This window comes from Pagrus major, chromosome 9 (genome assembly GCF_040436345.1).
Source record: "Pagrus major chromosome 9, Pma_NU_1.0".
In the NCBI taxonomy this organism is placed as follows: Eukaryota; Metazoa; Chordata; class Actinopteri; order Spariformes; family Sparidae; genus Pagrus; species Pagrus major.
The window spans coordinates 29401507-29414734 of record NC_133223.1 but is presented as its reverse complement, the minus strand read 5'-3'; the positions used below and the strand labels follow the sequence as shown (position 1 = coordinate 29414734).

At 41.9% G+C, this 13228-nt stretch overlaps 1 protein-coding gene across 1 annotated transcript in view; it reads right to left on the bottom strand.

The window, feature by feature from the left end:
* The window catches only part of gulp1a (GULP PTB domain containing engulfment adaptor 1a), a 94645-nt gene extending 83766 nt beyond the window's left edge, over window positions 1-10879 (bottom strand). Inside the window, exon 1 of the mRNA XM_073473597.1 lies at window positions 10679-10879. The gene's annotated coding sequence lies outside the window, so the exon portion shown is untranslated. The remainder of the gene's footprint in view (window positions 1-10678) is intronic.
* Between the last annotated feature and the right edge of the window lie 2349 nt (window positions 10880-13228).

Genomic DNA, 13228 nt, shown 5'->3' with positions numbered 1-13228 from the left:
GCGCGAGGGACGATGCAAAAAGCTGAGAAAACTATTTTAACATTCAGTCCACGTGTCTGCTGTGTTTTGCTTTAGTTACTGCCACCGTCAAATCGTCACAGCTATGAGCGCTAATTGTGAGAAGTCATGTTTCTCATCCTATTAGCTTATCTCTTACAAAGGCGTAAGCACATTCATCAGGAAATTGCATCGCAGAGAGACTTTCATTAATCAAAATGTAATATGACAAGCAATCCTCATTGACATTCAGCTGTGACCCACCCGGCAATGACACAAGAACACAATCACCTTGCTATATTTAAACGTTACACTGCGTTAACGCAGACATATGCTTATATAACAGACGTTAGCAGATGTTTTTGCGTGTGTCATTCCACTGTCTGACTAATTTCAGTTTTTCGGGGCATTTTAGCTTCACTTATGTCGTCCAGAGCGTCTAACGGAGAGAGACAGAAGCAGCACACAGCGTGCAGCGCCGCACACAGAGCCAAAGACGTAGACGGCATTAAATCACATCAGCGGTTGTGATTTGCCTCAAATCAGAGGAAGTCTCGAGTCGCAGTTGGAAAGCAATAATATAATGAGGCTGATGGGAACTTTCTCCTCATCAGCCAGCCTTGCTCATTTTCATTGCCTCCCCTCGTCTCAGTTGTGATTTACTTACGAGATCAATCTGACCTATCGCAGAGATGGAGAGAGACATTTCCTCCAAATGTCAATGGACAAAAGATGGGCATGAATACGAAAGTACCATTCATATTCGTTCACCTTCCCTTGTCTGACTTCTTCGCAACTAATGTTTAAAAAGGGCTACAGGAAAAGATTATAGACGCTGACTCATGTTGTACTTTGACTCCAGAGAGCTTTACATGAATCTAATATTGCAGCTGATTACTTTCAAATGCCGGTTTTTAAAATTCAAAACTGGCTGAAGTGATGAGTCTATGAAGCGTCAAGAAAATTCATCTTCAGCAGCAATCCAGTAATCATTAAATCCGCTTTTCGAGCAAAACGTACAGACATTGCTTGTTAAATGTGAGGATTTGCTGCTTAATGTGATTAAAAGCTGTATATTTGAGTTTTGGTCGGACAAAAGAAGCAATCTGAAGACACCAGCTTGACCTTGGTGGACATCTTTCACAATTTTATGTTTTTTTTTAAAATGCTTAAATCGTGAACATAATTGGAAAAAAATGACAGATAATATCATATGTCTTTATTTTTGACAGTTGGATGAAAAAGGATGAATAGATTATAAAGTGAAATGATTGATAGATCCTGAATTAAATTAAGTGAAGTCTTGACAAAACTCATGGGATTGTTCAGCAGATACAAAGTTTGCCCGCGAATAGATTCGCGTTTACAATTGATTACAAGTTTGTCCTATGGTTCTGGTTCTGGTTCTAGTAACTTCGTCTTTGAGTGAGCTTCTAGCTCAGGCGCCCCCTGGAGGCCGGCGCTGTGGTGTCTTGCGTGAGCATAAACACAGATCGAAAGCCTCCTGAGGACGTAGTGAGGACTTTTCCAATCACACCTATCAATTTTGAAATACCAAAGGTTGATGTGAACTCCATCACTTGACCAACCGATCAATCAACTTCAGTCAGTCAGGGATGGACTTTCGTATTCATATAACTGGCCCTGCTTTTCCTTATTAGCCGAAAAGGAGTACATGTCTGAGTATTTCTTCCCATTAAGGCGTCAGATAAACAGTTCATATAAGGACACCTTAAAAGAATTAACACCACCGTATCTAATGAGCAGGAAGTACTCCAATATACTGATATAACTGTGATGAGCTTATTGTGTCTAATATTAATATCCAGCTGATTTATTGCACAGGCTCATAACAATATTACCACAAAAGGCACAAACTAAATTAACAGTGTATGCTGAAGTGCTTTCCAAAGGCACGATGAAAGCTGCAGACACCAAAACAATTAATTCAATACAATTCCATATATTGGCTTTTAGGAAATTAAGAAAAACAAGAAAAAAGTGGTAATATTAACAACTGTTCTCCCAGGAACTGGCAGGAATTGACATATTTAGCTGCCAACAGTGCACATTGTTTGTTTTCTCCAAGAATGAGGGGTCATTTCTCCCAGTCTGTCAAATTTTGGGACAAATTCTTCCCTTATATTTGTGTTATTTTGTGTTATTTTGTGCAGTGCCGCCTCGACAGCTCCCTCATCACGATGACAGCACAGCCTGTCTTCTCTGGGCAGCCAGGTCGCTCTGTCTGCCCTTCTCTACTGCCAGATTGTGGTCTGTACATTGTCAAGGTCTTTCTCACTTTATCAGTTGCTGTGGTTAGAGGCCGTCTGCCACAACATAGTCTGTTTAGAGCCAACACGTTTCTAGTTCGCGTTGTGAGCTTGACGTATATTATTCCAATAAGTGATGTTATTTTCTCTCTCTTTATCTATACTGTTGTTTTTACCTCCGTGACGTCTACTCCTTATGACACTTCTGCGTATTTGACATGAATGTTTGTACGTTCGTACACTGAGGGTGACGTGACTCAAGCTGAGCCGGTAAATCTGTTTGGATGTTGTTCCAGAGTGATGATATTAGACCGCCTTATTTTTCTTTTCCTCTGGCAGAGAAAAACTACTAAATGTATGGAAAGTGATTTCTTGTTTTCGCTGAACATGGTTCATAAATATGAATACAGTGCAATCCCAGGGGTTGAGGCAACAAGCCACGCTTACACAGAGGCCATTGCTGAAATATCTTGCAACTCAAATGACTTAGTATCTTTTTGTACAACCATAAATTACTAAAATATAGAAATATTTGTACTGCAGGCTCACATGCAGCGTGCTAGCTCATCAGTAATTGATTAACGTTCAAAGTTAAATCAATAAAACTGACCGCTCTGACAGCAGGACGTCGAAAACTCAATGTGTGTAATCAAAATCTAAAGGAAAACAAATGAGCTCCCTCACATTACACACTGAAGATATTCTCCGTCGAGCACATATGAAGGCTTGGACACCTGATCAATGGCCAAACAGATCTGCAGTGACAGATGTTTCTGCCGCCTCCCTCGGTGTCAGCACTACCCTTGACGATTCAGTTTGCCACCCAGCATATTTCCACATCGACCATATGTGCGAGTGACCTTTCAACGTACTACAGATGAGACTTGCGCTGTATGTTATGTAAGCAGGAACTGTGAAGAAATCCATCAAGACTCAAAACATATCGCAACCGTGGGTGGAGAAATGCTGCATTAATGAGGAAGTTAATGCTGATGCTGTTATTACCTTAACGGCACAGCGATGGGGAATATTTCCCAAGAAAAGCTGATTCCCATTCTGCTCTACGAATGTTGCATCCAAGAACGAGGCCAGTAAGATGGTTCATTTATCAGCCTGAGAGTTTTCATTAGGACCAGCGCCTTGTTCCTTTCACTTATTTGGCAGATTTATTTACCCTTGACTCATTTGGCTTTTTAAGGGAGGAGGTCCAGCTGCTGTGAACACTCTGCCCAGACAATAAAATGCCAATTATATAGACTCGTTTAATCTTGTCCCGAGGTTTATATTCTCCGATCATATTTTCTATTAGTGGACATGAACTTATTACATCCTCTGCAAATCGTGTTTTGAGATTACCGGCAGTGGTTTGATCCAGACCAACTAAACCGTGTTGCCAGAAGCCGTTTCATTTGGTAGAGCTATCAGCGCTCTGTCCAATACAAGGGTGCCCATGACCAAGACTTCGTTTGGCCGATTCTGAATCGTTAAGCCGAGTCAGTGACAGACCCATCTCAAAATCTATACTAATTATCGACTATCACAAACTATCCCTGGTTCTTAACTACCATCTGACTTAATTTGCTCTATAAAACTGCCATTGCCATGAGGTTATTTACGTGGTCTACATCGTTGGTTTCCCAGCAGAATATTGAATTGTGATGAGATGATCAATGTTAACCGCTTAACCTGTCAGTGGTTTTTAACGTTGTGGCTGATCAGTGTGTATCCTGGGTCTGAATCAGAAGATCAGTGCAAAAGGAAGTGTTCATCTACTCTTGAACGAGAGACTTGTGCATGTGACAGGATGTAAACATTAATGGCGTCCTCCTCAGCTGAGCTATAACATTAGCTAGCTTAGTCAGCTCAGTTAGCTAGCCTCTCCTCTGTGAGTAGATAGGTGGGTGTAGTTCGGTAGAAAGAAAATAGTTCTGACTTCAAACTGTTCAAAACAAGGTCTGCAGGTCATCTTGAACCTCCAGGTCATGACTTCTGGAAGGAAGCTTTGCGGTCAAACATTTTTATTTGGCACTTTGAGCACCACAAGCCAGATGCCATGTAGTTCTATTATACTTGAGAGAAGTCAGATCTCAAAACTCTGCAAAAATAGCACCAAAGGTAGGAGGGAAACGTGTATTTTTGGGTTTGGGGTAAACTGTCCCTTTCCGGTAGATTAGGTATCAGCCAAGACATGACCATAAATCTAAATATAGATTCTTTGTGAGTGTTATTTTGAAATTCAGTCTTTCTGCGATCAGTTACTGAACATAAATTCAGTCATATTGGGCTGACAGCTTTGCTTTTGGTGCCCATGTCACATAAAAGATGATTCCAATGTGTTGGAGGAGATATAACGATTCTCAAATTTAGCAAAAAGATAAAAGGACTAGTATCGAATCTGAAGAATCAATGCCTCAGAATAGAATATAAAAACTGATATACCAAGTTTCAGGTTCATCTCGTTGTCGATGGCCCACTCATCACAAGAGTTCAAACTGAATGTGAGGTCCATACATATTCAGATTAATGTATTCAGCCATAACTACACATATTGCAGGGTTTATTAAAATAGAATTGAAACAGCTGCTCGGTAATATTTCATGCAAATTTTCTCACCCTTCATACATTCCTCGACTACCTTTTTGCTTTGCTGTGTTGCTCTTTGAAAAATGATTTATGCCGAAGAAAGTGGCACCAAAGTGTTATTTCCAGCTCGAAACATCAAAGCGCTGAATGAAATATATACCTTTTTTAAAGCGCCTGGGACTTTGGCTATATTATTTTTTCTCTCTTTGTGCCTCTTAACATACTTCCAGAGTGACACATCATATGAACAACAAAGAGGATCCATTAGCTCTGCAAAGAACAAGCCTCTACCTCACGAAACAATACCCGTCCCCCTCCAAGAAAAAGCAAAGACAAAAGAAATGGGGGACACGAGGATGGAAAACAGGCAGTAAAATGCACAGACCCAAAGCTCCCTCAGCCGTCTCATTTGCAAAAGCCTGTGATTAATTGAGATGTATAATAAATGCTGATAGGATTAACTCCATCACGGAGATGGTGAGACAGAAGGCTTTGACATTTGTGGGAGTCAACACCTTAGCCCAGCAAGACAGAAATATCAATTATCTCGACTTAGGCGAGTCACTCTTGTGGTTTTAACTCAGAAGAAGGATTTTGTTTTGACACAGACACAATGACGATAAGAAAAAGATGAGGCGGTAATAAGCAGCCGTGTAATCTTCCTGCTCAAATTTGATTCCAGAGGTAACAGCTACAATAGTCCTCGTGGATGAAAAGCTGGTTGATGGTTTCCGACTGAGCACAAAGGGGCGGGGGGGGGGGGGGACAGGCTGAAGTCACTCCAGCTTCCCAGCAATCTGACGACAAACAGCTCCTGGGTGAAAAGATGAACTTGTTATAATGGAGTTTTTTGGTGACAGTGAGGAACGGGGAGCACTGGCTGATAGTAATGATGTTATCAGTCACTGTGTGATCGTGCACTGATAGATGGAGTGTCTGCTGAAGCTTCTGATAGGCGGGCGGCGAGCGGCAAACTTGAGTGCTGTCAACGTTATGGAGGGCGAAATGCAGATTTTCATACCTACATATTTCATGTGCCGAGATGTAATCATTTCTGAGATGTAATTGATCAATATGTGAATTTCATTACTTTAATAAGCATCAATGCATTCTGCAGGATTGATTAAAATGTCTTACAGACATGCTGACGGACACAAATGAAAGCTGGGGTCAGTTTAACACATACTGACAAGCAGACTACACCCTGAAGTCTTTTCAGCGCACATGAGAGGCTGCTTTAGTCTTGAATGATACAAACTTGCATGTCAACATAAAGTACTTGTTCACCTTCTACCCCAAACGTATGTCTCTTTTCATCTCGGTGTCCAATTTCCATCAGCATGTTTGACATGTTTGCATCCACAACGGCAGATCAGTGCCGACACACCGCCGTCGTCTTACACCCATCACTCTCTGTTGCTGTTGTAGCTCAACTGTAACCCGAACAGTTTCTAAACTACTGTTTTAAACAGGACGCAGGTGGGTCTCCCAGCTCCGCCGTTTAACTGCGTGACTGACTCACATGCCAATCAGCTTGTTGTGCTAACCTCAAACCAAGTCACCAACAGCGTGTGGCTAAAACTTCCCAGGCGTACCTCGCACTTGTCAATTTAGGTTCCAGATAACATGCAATAATCTACATGCAGTGTGGTACCCCTGTAGCTACGTGCACCTGACCACGACACCATACTGTCTGGTGGAAACACACATCATCGAGGCGTGTTGCGAAGGTTTTCCCGCTGCATCTCACAGTGTCACAGATAAATGACAAAGACAAGCAGCCACTCGTTTAATTTGACAGCTGGGACGAGAGACTGCCGGCCACTTTTTCATTTTTGCTTGAAAAATGTTCAAAATCATTAAATCGATGATAATTAATTGACTACTCATTTCTGCTCCAAATATCAGGTCTATTAAGCTTCAGGAAAAACAGGCAAACACAGCAAAAGTCATATTTAATAAGTGAGGCTTTAAAACTATATTGATAACAAGACATGTCAGGATGTGTCTTAGGCCTGGTCCACACACGTGCACAGGGTATTTTTGGAAACAGGATTTTAAAACAAAGCTGGTGTACACAGGAAGCAGATCGTCTACACTAAACTCAAACACTCCACTATATCATAACAAATGATCTCAGTTCACATCCGCCAGTGATGCTACACACACTCTCAAGAGCCCATTAGAAAGCAAACGTGGTTGTCTGCGTCATTTCTGCCCATCAAGGTGTACAACACAAAAACATAGCTTCTGAATATCTGTGCCAAGATGTCGCTTTTCCATGAACAAGAACAGTTTAACAGTTTTTCCAGTGTATGAAAGGACCAAATGCATGGAAGAAGCCTCTTATTGTTTGCGGCGCTCTTTCAAAAATGTCCGCTGAGGATAAAAACCTATAAAACTGCTGCGAAATCAAATCAAGAATCAAAAGCAATCCCTTTGATTGTGCATTCACACGGTTCTATACAAACAAGTATCAACTGATGAATCATCACTTTCCATAATGCTGTGTGACCAAAATCTAAATATCAGCAAAAAAATAATGCTCACTGCACGACAACCTTATACTTCCTGTTTATATCACCGACACACATATTCATTTCACAAGAAAAAGTGAACAATAGGAGTGACGGACAAGAAAATGTACTTTTGTGTGTGTGGTATCTGCACATCTTGACAACACTCAGGCACATAATGTCCCATCAGAATGGTTCCTCCATCCCTCGAACACCATGACACTTTCCTTTCATATATATTTAACCACCTGCTGAACCTTTTGAAACATGAAGCAAGAATCATGTCAAACTGTGGAAAATCCTTGAAATGAAAACAATATGTAGTCACACCATGCCAGAAAGACTCTCTGTGAAATGAATGAGAACTGAAGAAAGCTGAGAGACCAAAGGGTTAACAATCACTTGACACCAGAGGGACCTGAGATGCCCCACTCATCTCAAAACTAAAAAAAAAAAAAAAACAGTAAACTGCATTTGTCAGGTGATTTATTACGGCTTCTCGAGGATTCCCGGCTCTAAAACGTTGCAGCAGTTCAAAGTTTAGAATCTGGGGCAATATTCAGCTCGACAATGAAGTGCATCATACTTCATGTGCACCTGGATTTAGGGCTGGGAGATAACATTGTGGTACTTGTCATGATACACGAAATATCAGGGATGCACGATATGGAGTTTTTTCAGCCGATAATCGATAATTTCACATTTTGGTATTTTAAAAATAAGTTCATTACCTGTAGTTTATGCACCCCTGAGGGTAAAAAGGCTAAGATGTAGCAGGCAAAGATGGATGATTTATCATTCACAGCTCTAATAAGATGTATTGTGTTAAACTCAGACTTTTCCCCTCCTCTCCAAAACAAACGCCCACTAGAGCGACGTCATGTGTGGCTCTCGTCTACATTGCGTGGCTCTACACAGGTGCAGCAGCTCTACGTCATGAACGCGACGACAGCATTGTTGTTATTGTTCTTCTTCTCTGTGTCTATTGGTGGCTGGCAAACCAACTTTAAAAAGGTGCATCCCACCACATACTGTGTGTAAACGATGCACTTGGTAAGTCAACCAAAGCAGTTTGGCTTTGTATTATCAGTTATATTTATCGGCTATAATTTCATTATCTGCCGATAACTGATCATGTAATTTTTTTTTCATTATCGTGCATCCCTACGATATATCTCCATACTTTGAATCTCTTCATAAAAGCTAGGATTGGGCAACAAATCCAAATATCTCACCCTCGATACTGCAACGAGATTGTCGGGGTGACTGTTGGTACTTTCACAAAATAGTAACACAATGAGGTTTTTGATGAATAATCATCAGGAACATGGATATAATGACTAAGTGGGCAAAGGTTGTATTACAATAGACTAACTCACACTGGTTGCACTGGTGTGCCTAACTTTTTCCTTTAGGTGCACCAGCACATAACCAAGGTGCACCTGTAAGACATTTTAATTCAATTTCTTAACACACTATGTAAATGATTGAAACAAGCAGGGCTGCAGACGCACATGCGGCCAAAAGTAACAGTTTATTTCTTAGATAATTGAGGTTGTTGCAGTTTCTTGTTGCGTGTAATTCAAATGAAGAAAACAATTATTTACATTATTTGTTGGGAAATTACACTGTGAAAATATATGATTGGCTGCACCTGAATTACACGCTGCACCCAAATGAAAAAGTTTGGTGCACCAGTAAGCAAGCAGTGTCATAAATAAGTCTTGAGTCCTGACAGGAAAAAAGATGCAAATACAAAGTGTTTGTCATTTAAATCACAGCAAAATGTGGGAAGAAACTGCAATAACCTGTTGCAACTTTTTTTTAAAAAAAAGGAACTGCTTAGTTTCAGGCACGCTGTTGCAACCAATGAAATGTGAAGTCACAGTTGCACCCTGGAGCCCTGAGGAAGGTCTGGTGAGTTCATGACATCACTTCACCGTAGTGCCGCCTTTAAAACCAGGAAAATACAACAACACTTCTGGCAAATCATGATATCAAAATCGGAGAAGGTAGAAACCGTCTCACCACACAATGATGATTTAATATCTACAGCCTTCATCGTGCAGCTCTCATGTTATTTGCATCCAAATGACAGCAGACCTGTTTACATAAGCCAATATCAGCCTGATGATGCATTTCCACCACTCTGACCGTCTGCGTTGAGCAGGAGACCGTAAGGTGTTTACGCTGACTGTCATTAATTCTACATGACCTTTATTTAACTGTGCCAGAACTATAGGTGATTATGAGGGTCTGATTTTTAAGGCGGTCTGCTGGGAATATGAAAAACTGTCCTGAACTGCAATTTGTAGAAGCCTGGAGGCTAATTCATGCAGATTTTTTCACAGCATACCACATGAGAGCAGCTATTCAATTTACTGCTGCCAGTGGCTGGAAAGCATCCAGAGGTGGTTCATGGGAGGTTGCACCACCATCAACTACCCAAAAAAAAAATTCAACAAGTCTGCAGAAATCATCTCATTTCACAACCTCAGACAATGATGACTCCTCTGCAGCAAAAAAAAATGAGAAGTGTGAGGGAGAGAAAACCAGAAGTACACAGCCAGCCAGATGCTTATCCATCCTCAAGGCACTTATCAAGTTATTAATATCTCTCGCAGCACGCAGTGGGAGACAATAACGCAGGCAGACTAACCTGAGGATGGGGAGGAAAAAAAGGTAAATGCCATTTAATAGATGCGCGTTTGTTTTGAAGGTTGAGTGTCAGTCACGTCAATGAGCCTCTCTCTCCTGCCTGAGAGGAGATGAGAAGCGACACACGCAGCAAAATATTGAGCAAACAGTGCCTCAGAGGATAAATCCGGCGACTCCAAAAATAAAAACTTGCCACAAAATACTAGATTTCTGATTCTACTTCCATATTTTTTACATATGACAACAACTGGGTCACCCTGAGGAGATGACACGACTTAAAAGTGACAACTAGTGGAAGATTTTCGAGGGAGACGGACGGACAGTGCAGCCCGCACTCGAGTCCACCTTGCGCGGACTTGCGCAACAAAGTTTCCCGTTATGTCCGGAGTGGATTTAACGCGCAAACGCACGTTCAGCGTGTTCAGTAAACTCCACACGACATGTAAACATTTAAGATTCAAGCGCTACATATTCGCAAACTTCGGGCTCACAACAAATGGCCGTGGAGAGCTCGCACCGTGCGCCAAACACACACAAAAGATTTGTTTCCCAGCAGCCGGGAAACTCGACAGCTCAACTCCCAAAACACAGCAGCGAGGGGGGGAATGTGAGTGCTTCCCAGACAGGAAGGGAAGGAGAAGCGCATGTACTTACTCTGGGAGAAGAAGAAGAAGAAGAAGAAGAAGTCCGAGCAGTCCTGCAGGAAGAAAAAAAATAAAAGCAGCCCTCGCTCCTCTGCGCTCCGCAGCCAGAGCTCCACATCCAGCAGTCTGCGCTCCCTCTCCTCCTCCTCGGCTCGCCTCCTCTACAGCTGCTTTGCCGGACAAGTTTGCTGACGTCAACAAGCTCTCGGTCTCAGCTCTTTGGTCGCAACGTGAATAATACATGGAAGAGGAGGGGAGGTGGGGAGGAGGGGAGGGGGGGAGACGCGACCGGAAAGAATCGGGGAGGCAGCCACCACGTTAGAGAGGAGGGAGGCTCTTTCACGACAATGGTCATATTCATGACAATCAAACTACAGCTGTGGAGATCTGGATTTGCATTAAGATTTTTTTTTTTTTTTTTTACAACACATCAAGTAGATTTCAGCGCCACACTCTGAAAGTTAGGAGGGAGCCTCTTTTTTTTTTTTGTTTGCATTAGCATTTTGGCAATCCAAGTGGTCACCTCAACATTCAGCAGACAGCCAGCAAAGTTACACTACAGTCATTTAAATCAGTGGCGGACTCAGGCTGTGAGGGGCCCCGGGGCCGAAACAATAAACAGGGGCACCGGCTGTATAGGGTGGGGGCACCACCATGCAGGAAGTCATCATGCATTAATGGTGAACTAGTTTCAAAGGCAGGTTAAGATTGTATTATTATTATGAGACTGAGGTTTAAAGAAGTGTAACTGCACACATAGGGACCTCTTGACTGTTTAAACATTTAGATCAAGGCTGCCCAAAGTAGGGCCTGCGAGCTAAAGTTGGTCCACCGTAAGGTTTAATTTTGCCAGATGTTTTTAGCACCAAAAACCTTTAGTCTTTAAAAATGATTACATAATAGTTGTTTATGCCATCTTTTTGAGGTAAAATGCTCTTTAAATATGCAAGATCCTGAATGACTAATTATTTGTCATAATCTGAGCACCGTGGCCTGAGTGACACTTTGGTATAAAAAACTTTGAGAAACACGGCTCTAAATTCCCTTAATTGATTGAATTCCTGCACAAAGGACCACTTAGCTAATTAAAAAAAACTCAGACTCACGTTCCCAGTATCCCCAAAAACAGTCGACCTACTTCACCAGTATATTAGAAAATGATAGCCAAATTAGATGACAGTCTGGCAAAATAGCCTCGCCTCCTCACTCATCGTTGTCTCTGTTGCCATCTTAATAGGAAGAATGGAGACATCCGTGTGGCCTGGCCAGTGTCACACAGCGCTCAGCGGCTGATCATCTTTGACATAATAATAAATAATGAATTTACATACAAGTTGATTTGATATTAAAAACACCACATCTATCCTACTCATCACTACGAGGCTTTGGAGCCGCTCAGTATCACCTACAGTTTGAGAAACACTTAATTTAAAAACAAGATATTTTACCAAATCTGTTCACAGACCACACTTTGAGAAAGGCTGATTTAGGGCCAAAGCTGCCTCACCATAAAGGTTCAATGTGGTCGCCAGATGTTTCTAGCAAAACAAGAACCCATAAAAATACCTTGAAAACGATCATATAAATTGCTGTTTATGCTGTTTTAGAGAGATAAATATGTAGTATCCCTAATTATTAATTAGTTTTCATAATCTGAGCACCGCGGGCAGAATGACACTTTGTGCAGGAATTCAATCAATTAAGGGAATTTGGGATTATAGTACAAAGACATCATTAGACAGAGGTTTCAAGGTAAATGGGTTCAAAACTCATAAATCTAGTACATTTTTTGTGATTAAAGTAGTCATGAAAGAGTCTCAGTTTAATACTGATGATGTAACGGTTGTTGTTCGAACAGGTGGACCCAAAAGTTGACGCCAAACAGGGAGTACATTTGAAAGGTGAATTTATTGATCACAAAGGAATTGCTGGCAGGTGGAGGTGGTGAGCTCGAGCTCAGGCAGGTGGCTCCCGGGGTGGTGCAGGTGGAGACTCACGGTTACGCAGGTGGCTGGCTCAGGCAGTCAGGGCTGAGAAGGTTGGCAGATGTGCGGGGAGGCTGGATGGCGAGTGGTAGATGAGCTGGTCCACAGGAATGGTCCAGTCACACTGGAAGAGGAGAGAGGCTGGATTAAGGTGCTGTCGAGTGGACATAATGAAAGCTTCTAAATACATTTACTCTAAAGACACTGAGAGAAACCAGGTACCACTGGAGCTGGCGACAATAATCTGGCAGCGTGCAGAGGGAAGGTCTGGGTATAAGAGAAAGTGCTGATTACAACCAATGCCCTGCAGGTGTGTGGACCGGCACAGCTCCACCCAGCCTCACCAAGCACCTCTGACACACAAAGTACAAAAACACACCACAAAACTACATCAGTAGATCTCAAGGTGGGGTTAAAAAAGGAAAGCAAATACGAAGAAAGTAAGGGAGAAGGAACCAACCACAATTCCCTCTAGGAGTCCTTGACATGAAGATTGGCTATATCTATATTACTGTTATTCTAAATGCCTGTTACTGGGTCTGATTCAGACTTTTCCAGGTCAGATAAGTCATAAA